Source organism: Triticum aestivum, chromosome 7D (assembly GCF_018294505.1).
Source record: "Triticum aestivum cultivar Chinese Spring chromosome 7D, IWGSC CS RefSeq v2.1, whole genome shotgun sequence".
In the NCBI taxonomy this organism is placed as follows: Eukaryota; Viridiplantae; Streptophyta; class Magnoliopsida; order Poales; family Poaceae; genus Triticum; species Triticum aestivum.
The window spans coordinates 368,728,637-368,740,200 of NC_057814.1; the positions used below are offsets into that span (position 1 = coordinate 368,728,637).

General features: G+C 41.4%; 1 long non-coding RNA gene across 3 annotated transcripts; it reads left to right on the forward strand.

The window, feature by feature from the left end:
- The first annotated feature begins 249 nt into the window (after nucleotides 1-249).
- Nucleotides 250-6,017, forward strand: LOC123163897 (uncharacterized). Of its 3 annotated transcripts, XR_006482043.1 has the most exons (4): nucleotides 254-522; nucleotides 610-1,083; nucleotides 2,294-4,991; nucleotides 5,287-6,017. It is a non-coding gene; the product is annotated as an uncharacterized lncRNA (long non-coding RNA). The 3 variants fall into 3 exon arrangements; XR_006482042.1 differs by lacking the exon at nucleotides 5,287-6,017 and having other exon boundaries at nucleotides 250-522; nucleotides 618-1,083; nucleotides 2,294-5,163; XR_006482041.1 differs by lacking the exon at nucleotides 5,287-6,017 and having other exon boundaries at nucleotides 253-522; nucleotides 2,294-5,163.
- The last annotated feature ends 5,547 nt before the right edge of the window (nucleotides 6,018-11,564 follow it).

Consider the following 11,564-nt stretch of genomic DNA (forward strand, 5'->3'; position numbering starts at 1 on the left):
TAATAATAAAGCACAAATTGACTTTGTCGGGTTCATCGTCACAATACGCTTTTTTCGGTGAATTTACGCTTTCAGTTTCCAAAAAACCCATATTCGAGGTGGTACTAATTTTTTGCTTAGGTAAGGTAATTTTCGGTTTCATCGGCTCCCAAGTCACGTTTTCCCGTCGTACATAGCGGCAGATTCACTCGGTCACGCCTCCCTCTCAGCCCACACGTCACCTACATGGGCCTCAGCCCACCGAATCGAATCCAGCAGCCAGGCAAGCCGATAGGAGTGACAGAAAAAAAATACATGTGTCCACACACGGAGCACGGGCTCTCGCCTCCTCTCCCTCTCGCCCACGAACCCGCCGCCGCCGCCGCCGCCACCCACGTCGGCCGCTTCTCCGGCGACCTCCGGCGCCGTGCAGCACGCCCCCTAGCTCCCCACGGTCCACGCCTCCCTCCCCTCCGGCCAGAGTCTCCGCTCCCGTCCTCTACCGCCCGCTCGCAAGCCCATCCCCCATGGCTAGGGTTTCGGGTAGGGCTTCGCCGTCACGTCTCCGGCTGCCCCAAGTTCGTTCCTCGTTCCTTCTTGGTCTCCCTTTATCTAACTAATCATGTTTAGGTTTTTAGGGGAGAAACGAGGGGAGGTATAGCAGGGCGTTGTGCTGCTGGTTGCTCGGGTGAAAGATGGGGTGCGGACATTTGCGGGAGTGGGGGGGGATCGATGAGGACGAGGACGGTCTGGTGCGCTGCTGGTGCGGAGAGGGCAGGGGAGAGGGATGGCTGCTGCGCTGCTGTTAGCTGCATATAATACTGCTCCTTTCCTGTTGTTTGTTGATTGATGCTGCTGCTACTGCTTCTACTTTGATGCAGTTGCTGCTAATCTGATGTGGAGGACGTGCAGGGACGGACGACGAGCGAGCAGAGGATTTATCCGGGACCTAAATTTGGCAGGTAAAAATTGGTCTGTTTGCAGCTAGCTGGCTTCATGTGATGCTATAGTGTGCTATGGAGAGGTACAGAGGTTATTGTACAGGACCATGAAGGTTCATGATTGGCAATTGATCTTGGGCTATGGAACTGCAATGTCTACTCGGTAAGTTCCCTTACCACTGTATCTTTTTATGCCAGCAAGAATTATTTTACAAGCAAAGCCAGCATTTGAGTGTGTGCAGAGATGTCTCAAAAGGATAATAGCTCTGCCGGAGCTATACATTTGATGGAGCCATCTAAATATTTTGGACTTACAAAATTACAGTGTAGAATTGGCTTTCATCTTGCTAAATCAAATTTACTTATTTTAAAAACTCTATAATAACTCTAAACAACATATGTTGTACAATCCAGGAAGTTTATTTACATTTGATTATATCACTTTGATGTGAGATGGGTTGTAAATACTGGTCACTAAATAATATCAACACTGGTTCCCCATCCCACACCTTCTTCCGTTGCAACGCAGAACCGGTTCCCCATCCCGCACCTTCTTCCGTTGCAACGCACAACCGGTTCCCCATCCCGCATTTTCTCCTGTTGCAACACACAGGCTCAGTGTTACATTACCGTAATGTATTCTGAAGCTTCAAGTTTCGCTGTTGCTTAAAACCAACAAGGAACAATTAGCATTTTCCCCTAACACTGCAAGCTTGGCAGACTTTGTTGTGCATGCAATGCAACTACATATTCTCTCATTACTTTAGTCAAATTTTTTGTCTATGCGTTTCTGGGTCTGCTTCTTGCATTTTTTGTGAAACTAAGACAGTGAAGGCTGGTGAAGGAAAAACACTTGATTTCAACTGTTCTGTATTGACAGTTTCTGGAAAAAAATGACTAAATATTTCTGTACAATAATTTGACAAATTTTAGTGCATGTGCTGCATGTTGTAAGTTGTGCCATGATTTCGGTCTACTGTGTCATAAAGTTCATACCTGGATGATAATGTGTGCCATGATTCTCACTAATAATGTCAGAAAGATTCCAGGCAGAAATGAAAGTCTCTATAGTCAACCCCCCAACCAAAAAGAAAACAGAACCACTTATTCAGCACAGATTGAATGTAAAGAGTTATACATGCTTTTTTTGTTGATAATCTTTAGTGTAAACTCTTTTCTTTTTGCTCGATTTCCATATCTATGCACTTTTCGTATGGTATAATAAGAAACAAAATCCGTTTATTGGCTTATTATGATCAAAACTGAGAGTATATGCGCCACTGTTAGTGGTCAGATAGAGTTGGAATGTTATGCTTCACTGTAATTGCTTTACTGAATCTATAGACTAAGAAAATTTCCATTTCTTGTGTCAGGCAAATGGGTGAGCTCTCACATCCCTCTCGGTCTCCTTTGATTTGTTGCAGATCTCTTCGAAGTCCATGACCTCTCTGTATGTTGATTGCACCCATGTACTATATACTTCCAATTTCTTCTGTATCGTGTATATGCCAATTGTTTTCCTTTACTTTGTGCACAATGATTGTGCTCTAGCACTAATATAAATTTCGGATTCATAATTGCAGCCTATCATTAATTTGCCGCAAAACTACAACCAATGTCAAAATCCTTATTTTAGTCAGGACAATTAACTATTTAAAAACCCAAAACTAGCTGCATTCAGTATTTGACAGGTTAATTCCATCATTCAGTATTTGGAGTAGATGCTACAGTTATGATGAAACAGTAGGATTCCTGTAATTGTGCACAGCAGCAGCGAGTCGCTCTAAATTTCTACATGACACCGAACTTCAAACAGAACGCCTCCATAGTTGATGATGTGCTCTTAGATTATTAGTTTCTTTGAATTGCCCTGCGTCCATTAGATTAAGGTTATATGCAAACGTATAGATAGATGTATCAATCCATTCAGACACAGTTTTCTGTTTCCTAGCCTCCATGTGTATGTAATATTATTATTTTGGAAAAGGATCATTTATTAAGGCAACAAGCCAACACAAATAAAAAAACCTGGCCGCTACATGTTACTAACTCTAAACTGAAAAGGTTCTAAGTCAACTGACTTGACCGGAGCTCTATCTTAAAGATTTGATTATAACAGAGTTTGGCAGGTTTCCCCGCAAAGAAAAAAACAGAGTTTGGCAGGTTAGGTGAGACACGTCATTAGATTTGTTATGAGCATTGCGATATCCTAGGTTAGACAGGTAAGCAAATTAATCAAAATTTTCATTTAACATGCAGTAGAAACAAATATATGTCATTGTCAATATCAGTGTGCCGGTGAAGAAACTCAGTCACTGCCAAAGTACTGTCCTCCCATGCTAAAGCTGAAAAAAACTGCATGCACATTTGTTTGTTTCAGCACAAGAAAACATTCAAACTTAATATACCTATCGCATCTCATGGTGTATGATTAACTAGCTCTTGGTTGTTTCTATTTCCAAAATTTATTATTCATGGTCGGTTATTGCCGTTTTAATACAATCAACCTTTTCAAATATATTTGGATTATATTAGGAAACTGCAGCTATGTGTTTCTGAGTTAGAGCTCCTAACAGACTGCTTCTGCCTCCTTACTTGCTTCCATTCTAACTTTAGATCGTTATTAAGATGGACCTCCGAGCCATATAGTCCATAAGGAAGTGTTGAGATACTTGTAGATCATGCAAGTGAAGAGTGGCTTTAATACTTTTGAGTGGACATAAAGTAATTTTAAGATCAATAGTTGATGTTCTCTCTTAAAAAAAGACTGACAATTGATGCCAACGACCCGAATGGTCCAACACACAATATTTATTCTTCTTCGTAAAATAATTATGTTTTCTAATTATTATATAGGAGGGCACATCAAATGTTTTCATTTGGTGCATCAGTTCAAAGCAAGCCAGAAACATTAAGTCTTCTATTTTTGTAGATCAGAATCCTAGATGTGGTCAGTTTATAGTATCATTTTTCCGGTACCTCTGTTCTGCATATATTTCTCAAACGAATTCTGCCATCGATTAGGAGTGAAATAGCCATGACATTTACAAGCTTTGTCTTCCATGCTCAGGTCAATGATACCTGAAATTCTTGGGACTTCTTTCGAACCGAAACATTAGAAGATAAGCTTGTGGTGACTTTATGAGGTTTTGGCATTGGACCGTTTGAAACTTTAGATTGGCAGAGAGAGACCCTGGTGCTCTGAAGGATGTTGAATTTGAGATCAAAAAATATTGTTGTTAAATAATCTTTGCTTCTTTCAATTGGAAAAGTTAGCGCTGTTGGGAGTTTGATGTTGCAGTGGGCCTTGGCAGTGGCGAGGTAGGTGCCGGCGAGGTAGGCGACATCGTCGACGAGGGCCATCATGGCCTCCACCTGCGCCCTCTTGCAGGTGGACTGCTGGTCATCGATGCGGCGGGTCGGGCTCTTGCAGCAACATCTACGATATTCTCTGGACGAGCTGCAGGTAGGCCAGGCTGTAGATGAGGATTCGACGACCACCACCGAGGTATGGCCTCCTCTCCTTGCCCTTGGGCTGGCATCTCTGATCAGGTTGTAATCTGCTGCTGTAGTGTTGCTCTTCTTTGATTTGGGGATTCCTATGGGATCTATTTTTGATTGGTCAAAGCTGGTTTGTTGGCCACCGGTTGGTTTAACATGATGCTGTAATGCACTACGGAGAGATATGTTATTCCAGTACAAGTGGCCGGCCAGTTAATTTGAGGATTTTTGCCTTTTGTTCTTCAGGCCTATAGCTTGTGGTTTCAGTCCGACAGTTAAAAGTTGCATTGGCTTGTAAAAATTCACGTGACTGGACCACTAGGTGAGGATGATCTCATATGGAAAATACTGCTCCATGGTATTAAAATCTGTTATAGGTGTTGGAAGTCAATGCTAGGAGCTCCTGGGATGTGCTCATGCATGCTTGGTCGGAACCTTTTCTTTCGAATCAATTGATGAACCGATGGCATCAGATATGCCGTATGTGTACTCCACTACGTACGACAGGGTGAAAACAAGTTTGATCGATGGAGATGGATTTCTATCCTGTTGGTGCAATTGTATGTTCAGGTGGTTCTTTCATGTTCATTTTCTCTCTAGCTTCTTGATGTTTTCTTTCTCAGGTGTAATTTAGTTGCCATTTGTAATAGCCAAATTTTCATGTCAAACATGATTTAAAGATTTTCTATGCCAGTTGACATGTCATTTATTTTCTAAACAGCCTATTGTTGATGGTGTTTGATCTCCTTTCTGACATCTTCCAAGAATAAGTTCTCATGTTCAGTAAATGCAATTTAGTTGATTATTTTGAATTATTGTAGTAGGTTAATAGGACTTAATTGTACTTAAATTTTGTTTTCCACAGGGATACAAACAACAGTGTAACGACTCTAGAAATCTACATCTTAATACTGCCCTATTTTGGGGATTCGAATCTTCATGGTTATGATAATGGTTCAAAACTCCATTTGACCTTGGAAGGGTTATGTTCTTCATATGTTTTTGTAGCCCTTGCATGAACTATTTTAAGACATGTTATTTACATTAAGGTCACCAATGTGCACCTTTCAGTCAAAACACAGTGCAAGGCTCCTTTCTTATGTTGATAACATACTTGGCAAACATTTCAGAAATGACATTTTATAGTTCTGGTTTGACCTACTTGACACAAATTAAATTTTGTTTGTACATTTCCTTTAGTTGTCCACTTTTAGAAATTTTAATGTCAGTTTTTTGTCAATTTTTCACACTGTGAATCCAACAAACACCTTCAGATAAAATAAATAAGAGGTATTATATGTCTGTTTACTAAAGCCTTGAGAGGCAATGGCAGACTGGCACTAAATAGCCTTATTTACATTCAGTACATCGCTGAATACATGCACAAGTAAACCAAAGTCGCAATCATGCGAAGGTATAAACGAGACCAACACATTCCAATAGAGCTACAAACCTGGTGTGCAATCATTGCATCATGAGGATCAGAAGAAGATCGTCTAGACTAAACCTAGTGTCTTGTGAGATTGCAGAAACCTCTTGCGAGGCTTTGCATACAGACATTGTTGTGAGTTTTACGAGTTTGTATTCCGTTTCTACTTTGGAATTGCGTCGTGCATCTTGGTGAGTAACTTCAGTGAGTTTGTTTTGCATAGACTTATACAAATACAAATGTTTGCTTCCATTGAGCATCTTGTGTAGAGTTAATTCTACACTTTGAAGGTTTTTTTTTGCTTTTCGGGAAACTAAAGTAGTTTATCTTGATCCAAATCTAATAATAAATTTTGACCAGTTCCTGTATAATCAATGGAAGCGGCATATATTTCTCTGGATTAATTAGCTTGATTGATAAGCTTTTTTTTTGCAATATGTATCTGATGAAATAACAACAGGTAAACTAACTATAAGTAATTTTGTAAAACTATTGCAATGCACGGGCTATAGTTCATGGTTTGGACAACAACCCGGGCATATTTACTAGTTATTTTTAATTAAGTCATTAGCTTGCTCCATTGTTCCGGAGAGCAGAGTTTTAGTCATCTTGCCCGTGAGTCATGGTTCGCAAGTATTAAATGATTCATAATCAAGTGATTTCAAAAGTCCATATCCGCATGGAGTTTCTTCATGCGCTTTACACCAATATGACCTAAACGGTTGTGCCACAAATATGTCGCACTATCATTATCAACTTTGCATCTTTTGGCATCAATATTATGAATATGTGTATCACCACAATTGAGATTTAATAAATCATTTACATTGGATGTATGACGATAGAAGGTTTTATTCATGTAAACAGAACAACAATTATTCTCTGACTTAAATGAATAACCGTATTGCAATAAACATGATCCAATCATATTCATGCTCAACGCAAACACCAAATAACATTTATTTATGTCCAACACTAATCCCGAAGGTAGAGGGAGTGTGCGATGGTGATATTATCAACCTTGGAATCACTTCCAACACACATCGTCACCTCGCCCTTAACTAGTATCTGTTCATTTTGCAACTCCTGTTTCGAGTTACAAATCTTAGCAACTGAACTGGTATCAAATACCCAGGGGCTACTATGAACACTACTAAAGTACACATCAATAACATGTATATCAAATATACCTTTGTTCACTTTGCCATCCTTCTTATCCGCCAAGTTTTTTGGGGCGTTTCGCTTCCAGTGACCATTTCTTTTGCAGTAGAAGCACTCAGTTTCGGGTTTGGATCTAGCTTTGGGCTTCTTCACGGGAGTGGCAACTTGCTTGCCATTCTTCTCAAAGTTCCCTTTTTTTCCCTTGCCTTTTTCTTGAAACTAGTGGTCCTGTTAACCATCAACACTTGATGCTATTTCTTGATTTCTTCCTTCGCTGATTTCAGCATCGCGAAGAGCTTGGGAATCGTTTTTCGTTGTCCCTTGCATATTATAGTTCATCACGAAGTTCTAGTAACTTGGAGATAGTGACTAGAGAACTCTGTCAATCATTATCTTATCTAGAAGATTAACTCCCACTTGATTCAAGCGATTGTAGTACCCAGACATCCTGAGCACATGCTCACTGGCTGAGCTATTCTACTCCATCTTGTAGGCAAAGTACTTGTCAGAGGTCTCATACCTCTTAACACGGGCATGAGTCTGAAATACCAATTTCAGCTCTTGGAACATCTCATATGCTCTGTGGCGTTCAAAATGTCTTTGAAGCCCCGATTCTAAGCCGTAAAGCATGGCGCACTAAACTATCAATTACTCATCATATCGAGCTTGCCAAACGTTCATAACGTCTGCATCTGCTCCTGCAATAGGTCTGTCACCTAGTGGTGCATCAAGGACATAATTCTTCTGTGCAGCAATGAGGATAATCCTCAGATCACGGACCCAGTCCGCATCATTTCTACTATCATCTTTCAACTTAGTTTTCTCTAGGAACATATAAAAAACATAGGGGAGCTACAACGCGAGCTATTGATCTACAACATAATTTGCAAATACTATCAGGACTAAGTTCATGATAAATTAAAGTTCAATTAATCATATTACTTAAGAACTCCCACTTAGATAGACATACCTCGAGTCATCTAAATGATTACGTGATCCATATCAACTAAACCATGTCCGATCATCACGTGAGATGGAGTAGTCTTCAATGGTGAACATCTCTATGTTGATCATATCTACTATATGATTCACGCTCGACCTTTCGGTCTCCGGTGTTACAAGGCCATGTCTGTACATGCTAGGCTCGTCAAGATTAACCCGAGTATTCTGCATGTGCAAAACTATCTTGCACCCGTTGTATGTGAACGTAGAGCTTATCACACCCGATCATCACATGGTGTCTCGGCACGACGAACTTGGCCATCATCATCTTGTGCCTTTGATCTCCATCTCCAAAGCACCGTCATGATTCCCATCGTCACCGGCTTGACACCTTGATGTCCATCGTAGTGTCGTTGTCATCTCGCCAACTATTGCTTCTACAACTATCGCTAACGCATAGTGATAAAGTAAAGCAATTATATGGCGTTTGCATTTCATACAATAAAGCGACAACCATAAGGCTCCTGCCAGTTGCTGATAACTTTTACAAAACATGATCATCTCATACAATAACGTATATCACATCATGTCTTGACCATATCACATCACAACATGCCCTGCAAAAATAAGTTAGACATCCTCTATTTTGTTGTTGCAAGTTTTACGTGGCTGCTACGGGCTTCTAGTAAGAACCATTCTTACCTACACATCAAAACAACAGCGGTGATTTATCAAGTTTGCTATTTTAACCTTCAACAAGGACAGGCCGCAGTCAAATTCGATTCAACTAAAGTTGGAGAAACAGACACCCGCCAGCCACCTTTATGCAAAACTAGTTGCATGTCTGTCGGTGGAACCGATCTCATGAACGTGGTCATGTAATGTTGGTCCGGGTCGCTTCATCCAACAATACCGCCGAATCAAAATAGGACATTGGTGGTAAGCAGTATGATGATCACCGCCCACAACTCTTTGTGTTCTACTCGTGCATATCATCTACGCATAGACCTGGCTCGGATGCCACTGATGGGGAATGTAGCATGCAATTGCAAAAATTCCCAACGCTCACACAAGATCTATCTCGGAGATGCATAGCAACGAGTGGGGGAGAGTGTGTCCATGATACGTCTCCGTCGTATCTACTTTTCCAAACACTTTTGCCCTTGTTTTGGACTCTAACTTGCATGATTTGAATGGAACTAACCCGGACTGACGCTGTTTTCAGCAGAATTGCCATGGTGTTATTTATGTGCAGAAACAAAAGTTCTCGAAATGACCTGAAACTCCACGGAACATCTATTTGGAAATAATAAAAAATCCTTGCAAAAGATGAAGACCAGGGGGCCCACACCCTGCCCACGAGGGTGGGGGGCGCGCCCCCTACCTCGTGGGCCCCCTAACTGTTTGAACTTTTTGTGATGATTGGCATATCCTTGTTTGAGCAGAATTTGAGTAGAACTATGGCAATGTATTAGAGACGCCGTAAATCAGCTATATTTGGAATGAGTTAATTCATGCGATTGTGACCATGTCATTACAACCAATTTGTACCCCTGAATAATCAAACGGTTAGGAATATATGGATATTCTCCTTATTTTACAGTAATCTATATACTACTACTAAATATGAGTGTGTATCAATGGCCATGTTAGTTTCCACATTTTCATGATGTAGAAACATGCACCACACTATTGGTTTCATCTAACCATACATTAGGGGAGTAAATGTGCATATGGAGAACTCTATATTTGGAAGTAGTGAAATCCTGTAATGCTTACCATGTGTACATACCTATATTCGCCCTTCAGCAATCAATGGCTAGAATAATATCCTCACAAAAATTTTGCCCACAGAACACGAGTATATAACAATGCATGGTCTGTTAGTTACCTTGAAGAATTTGTTTGTGAGGACAGAACATGATTACATAACATGCATGACATGGTAGTTTCCTGTGAAGAATTGATTGCGAGATAACATGAGTATAACCATGCATGGCACTTCTATATTTTCGAACCCAGTATACATTTCCTTGTATTTTCCTCCCAGTTCCAACAGGGACATATCAATGATGTTTCTTGCATTATCCTACTCATACTCTGAACAATGCTGATCTTACATTAACAATGCCTGTCCTTTTTGATATGATGCAGGGTCCCTACAGTTACTGCCCTTTGTAATCACACCACCTTTGCCAAAAACATGGAAGCACAACTGGTTCCTCGCTCGATCAGACGACGGCAAAAGACTGATGATCATTCGGACACATGAGTCGGAAAAGTTATATTGCAAAAACCCCACTGTATACAAGCATCGTGAAATACGTGAGTATCCAGACAGTGGCTGTTACGTCTATGAGCAGGATACCAGCTTGTTGGGGCCTTCAGGATTTTTTAGTTGGAGGCGGGTCAACAGCCTTGGTTCACACTCTCTGTTTCTCGGACTCAATTATCCAATTAACCAGGAGATCACCCGCAAGGACCTTGATGGCAGAGAGGCTCTATTTGCTATGGAAAACTGTGTCTACACGGCGAGCCCTAGGAGTTCAGGAGCAAACTCCCCTGATTGTCAACGACACAGCCTACAGCCAAAAGAAGGTGAGAATGACAAAGGCATCCGGATTAACTTTGATCCTTGGATGTCTCAATTACGACAGGCAGTGATGTGGTTCAAGCCTTCAGGTTGATAGGTAATTGGGCTGTTGCATCGAAAGGGTGGAGTACTGGTGTCTCCGGATCATTGGTCGCTGAAGCGGGGCTGCAAATTATGATGGTGTTGGATCATCTCTTCGAATGACTTTGTTGTCTTTGCTGCTTGTTCTGGATGGGTAGTTCTTTCTTTTGTTATGCATATTCCTTGTCATTTGGTCATCCTCGTCTATGTCACTCTTACTATGTAATAGTTGCCTCTGTTTAGAATGTCATTCTCACGAGAGTCTGAGCACTGCAGATGGGTGCGTTTTGGTGGTGTAGCAAGACTTCTTATGAACTATCATGTCTTGCTGTTTATGTCAGTAGTAGTCACTAGTCAGTGTTTGAATGTTGTATATATCGTTGTTTCGAACTGTTTATTGTCTTGAACTACTGGTGGGCTAAATGAGGGCATCACCATTCTCCAGTGTTCATAGTGTATCTCCTTTTTTCAAGTTATATAATTTGAGCTCAGTGTCTTTTTGATGATGTACACTTGTTTGGGCCAGTGAGGTGTCGTTGAATATGGGCCGAGTAGTAACGCAATGCCAAATAGGTCAATTATGACTCTTAGGCCGGGCTCTCAAAAGATCCTCAAAAAAAGGCCGGGCTCTCCAAAAAAGAAAGAATAAGGACTCTTAGGCCGACATGTGGGCGCCACCGGTGTTTTCGTGCGCTTGCGCGCCGAGAGCATATTGGCGCGTGTTCAAAATTCAAGCTACCTTTTCATCCCCAATCTCCCGCCCCTCCCCCACCTCTAGAATCTCAATTCCTACTCCAGTTCCCCCAAATCCCCCTCCTGTACTCCCTGTACTCAAGCGCACTATCATGTCGCCGGTCAACGCAGATCTCCGAGCCGGAGATCCTGAGGTCCGTCCTGCCTTCGGTAGCTGCGTGCTGTCGCTGAACAGTGGCATGGC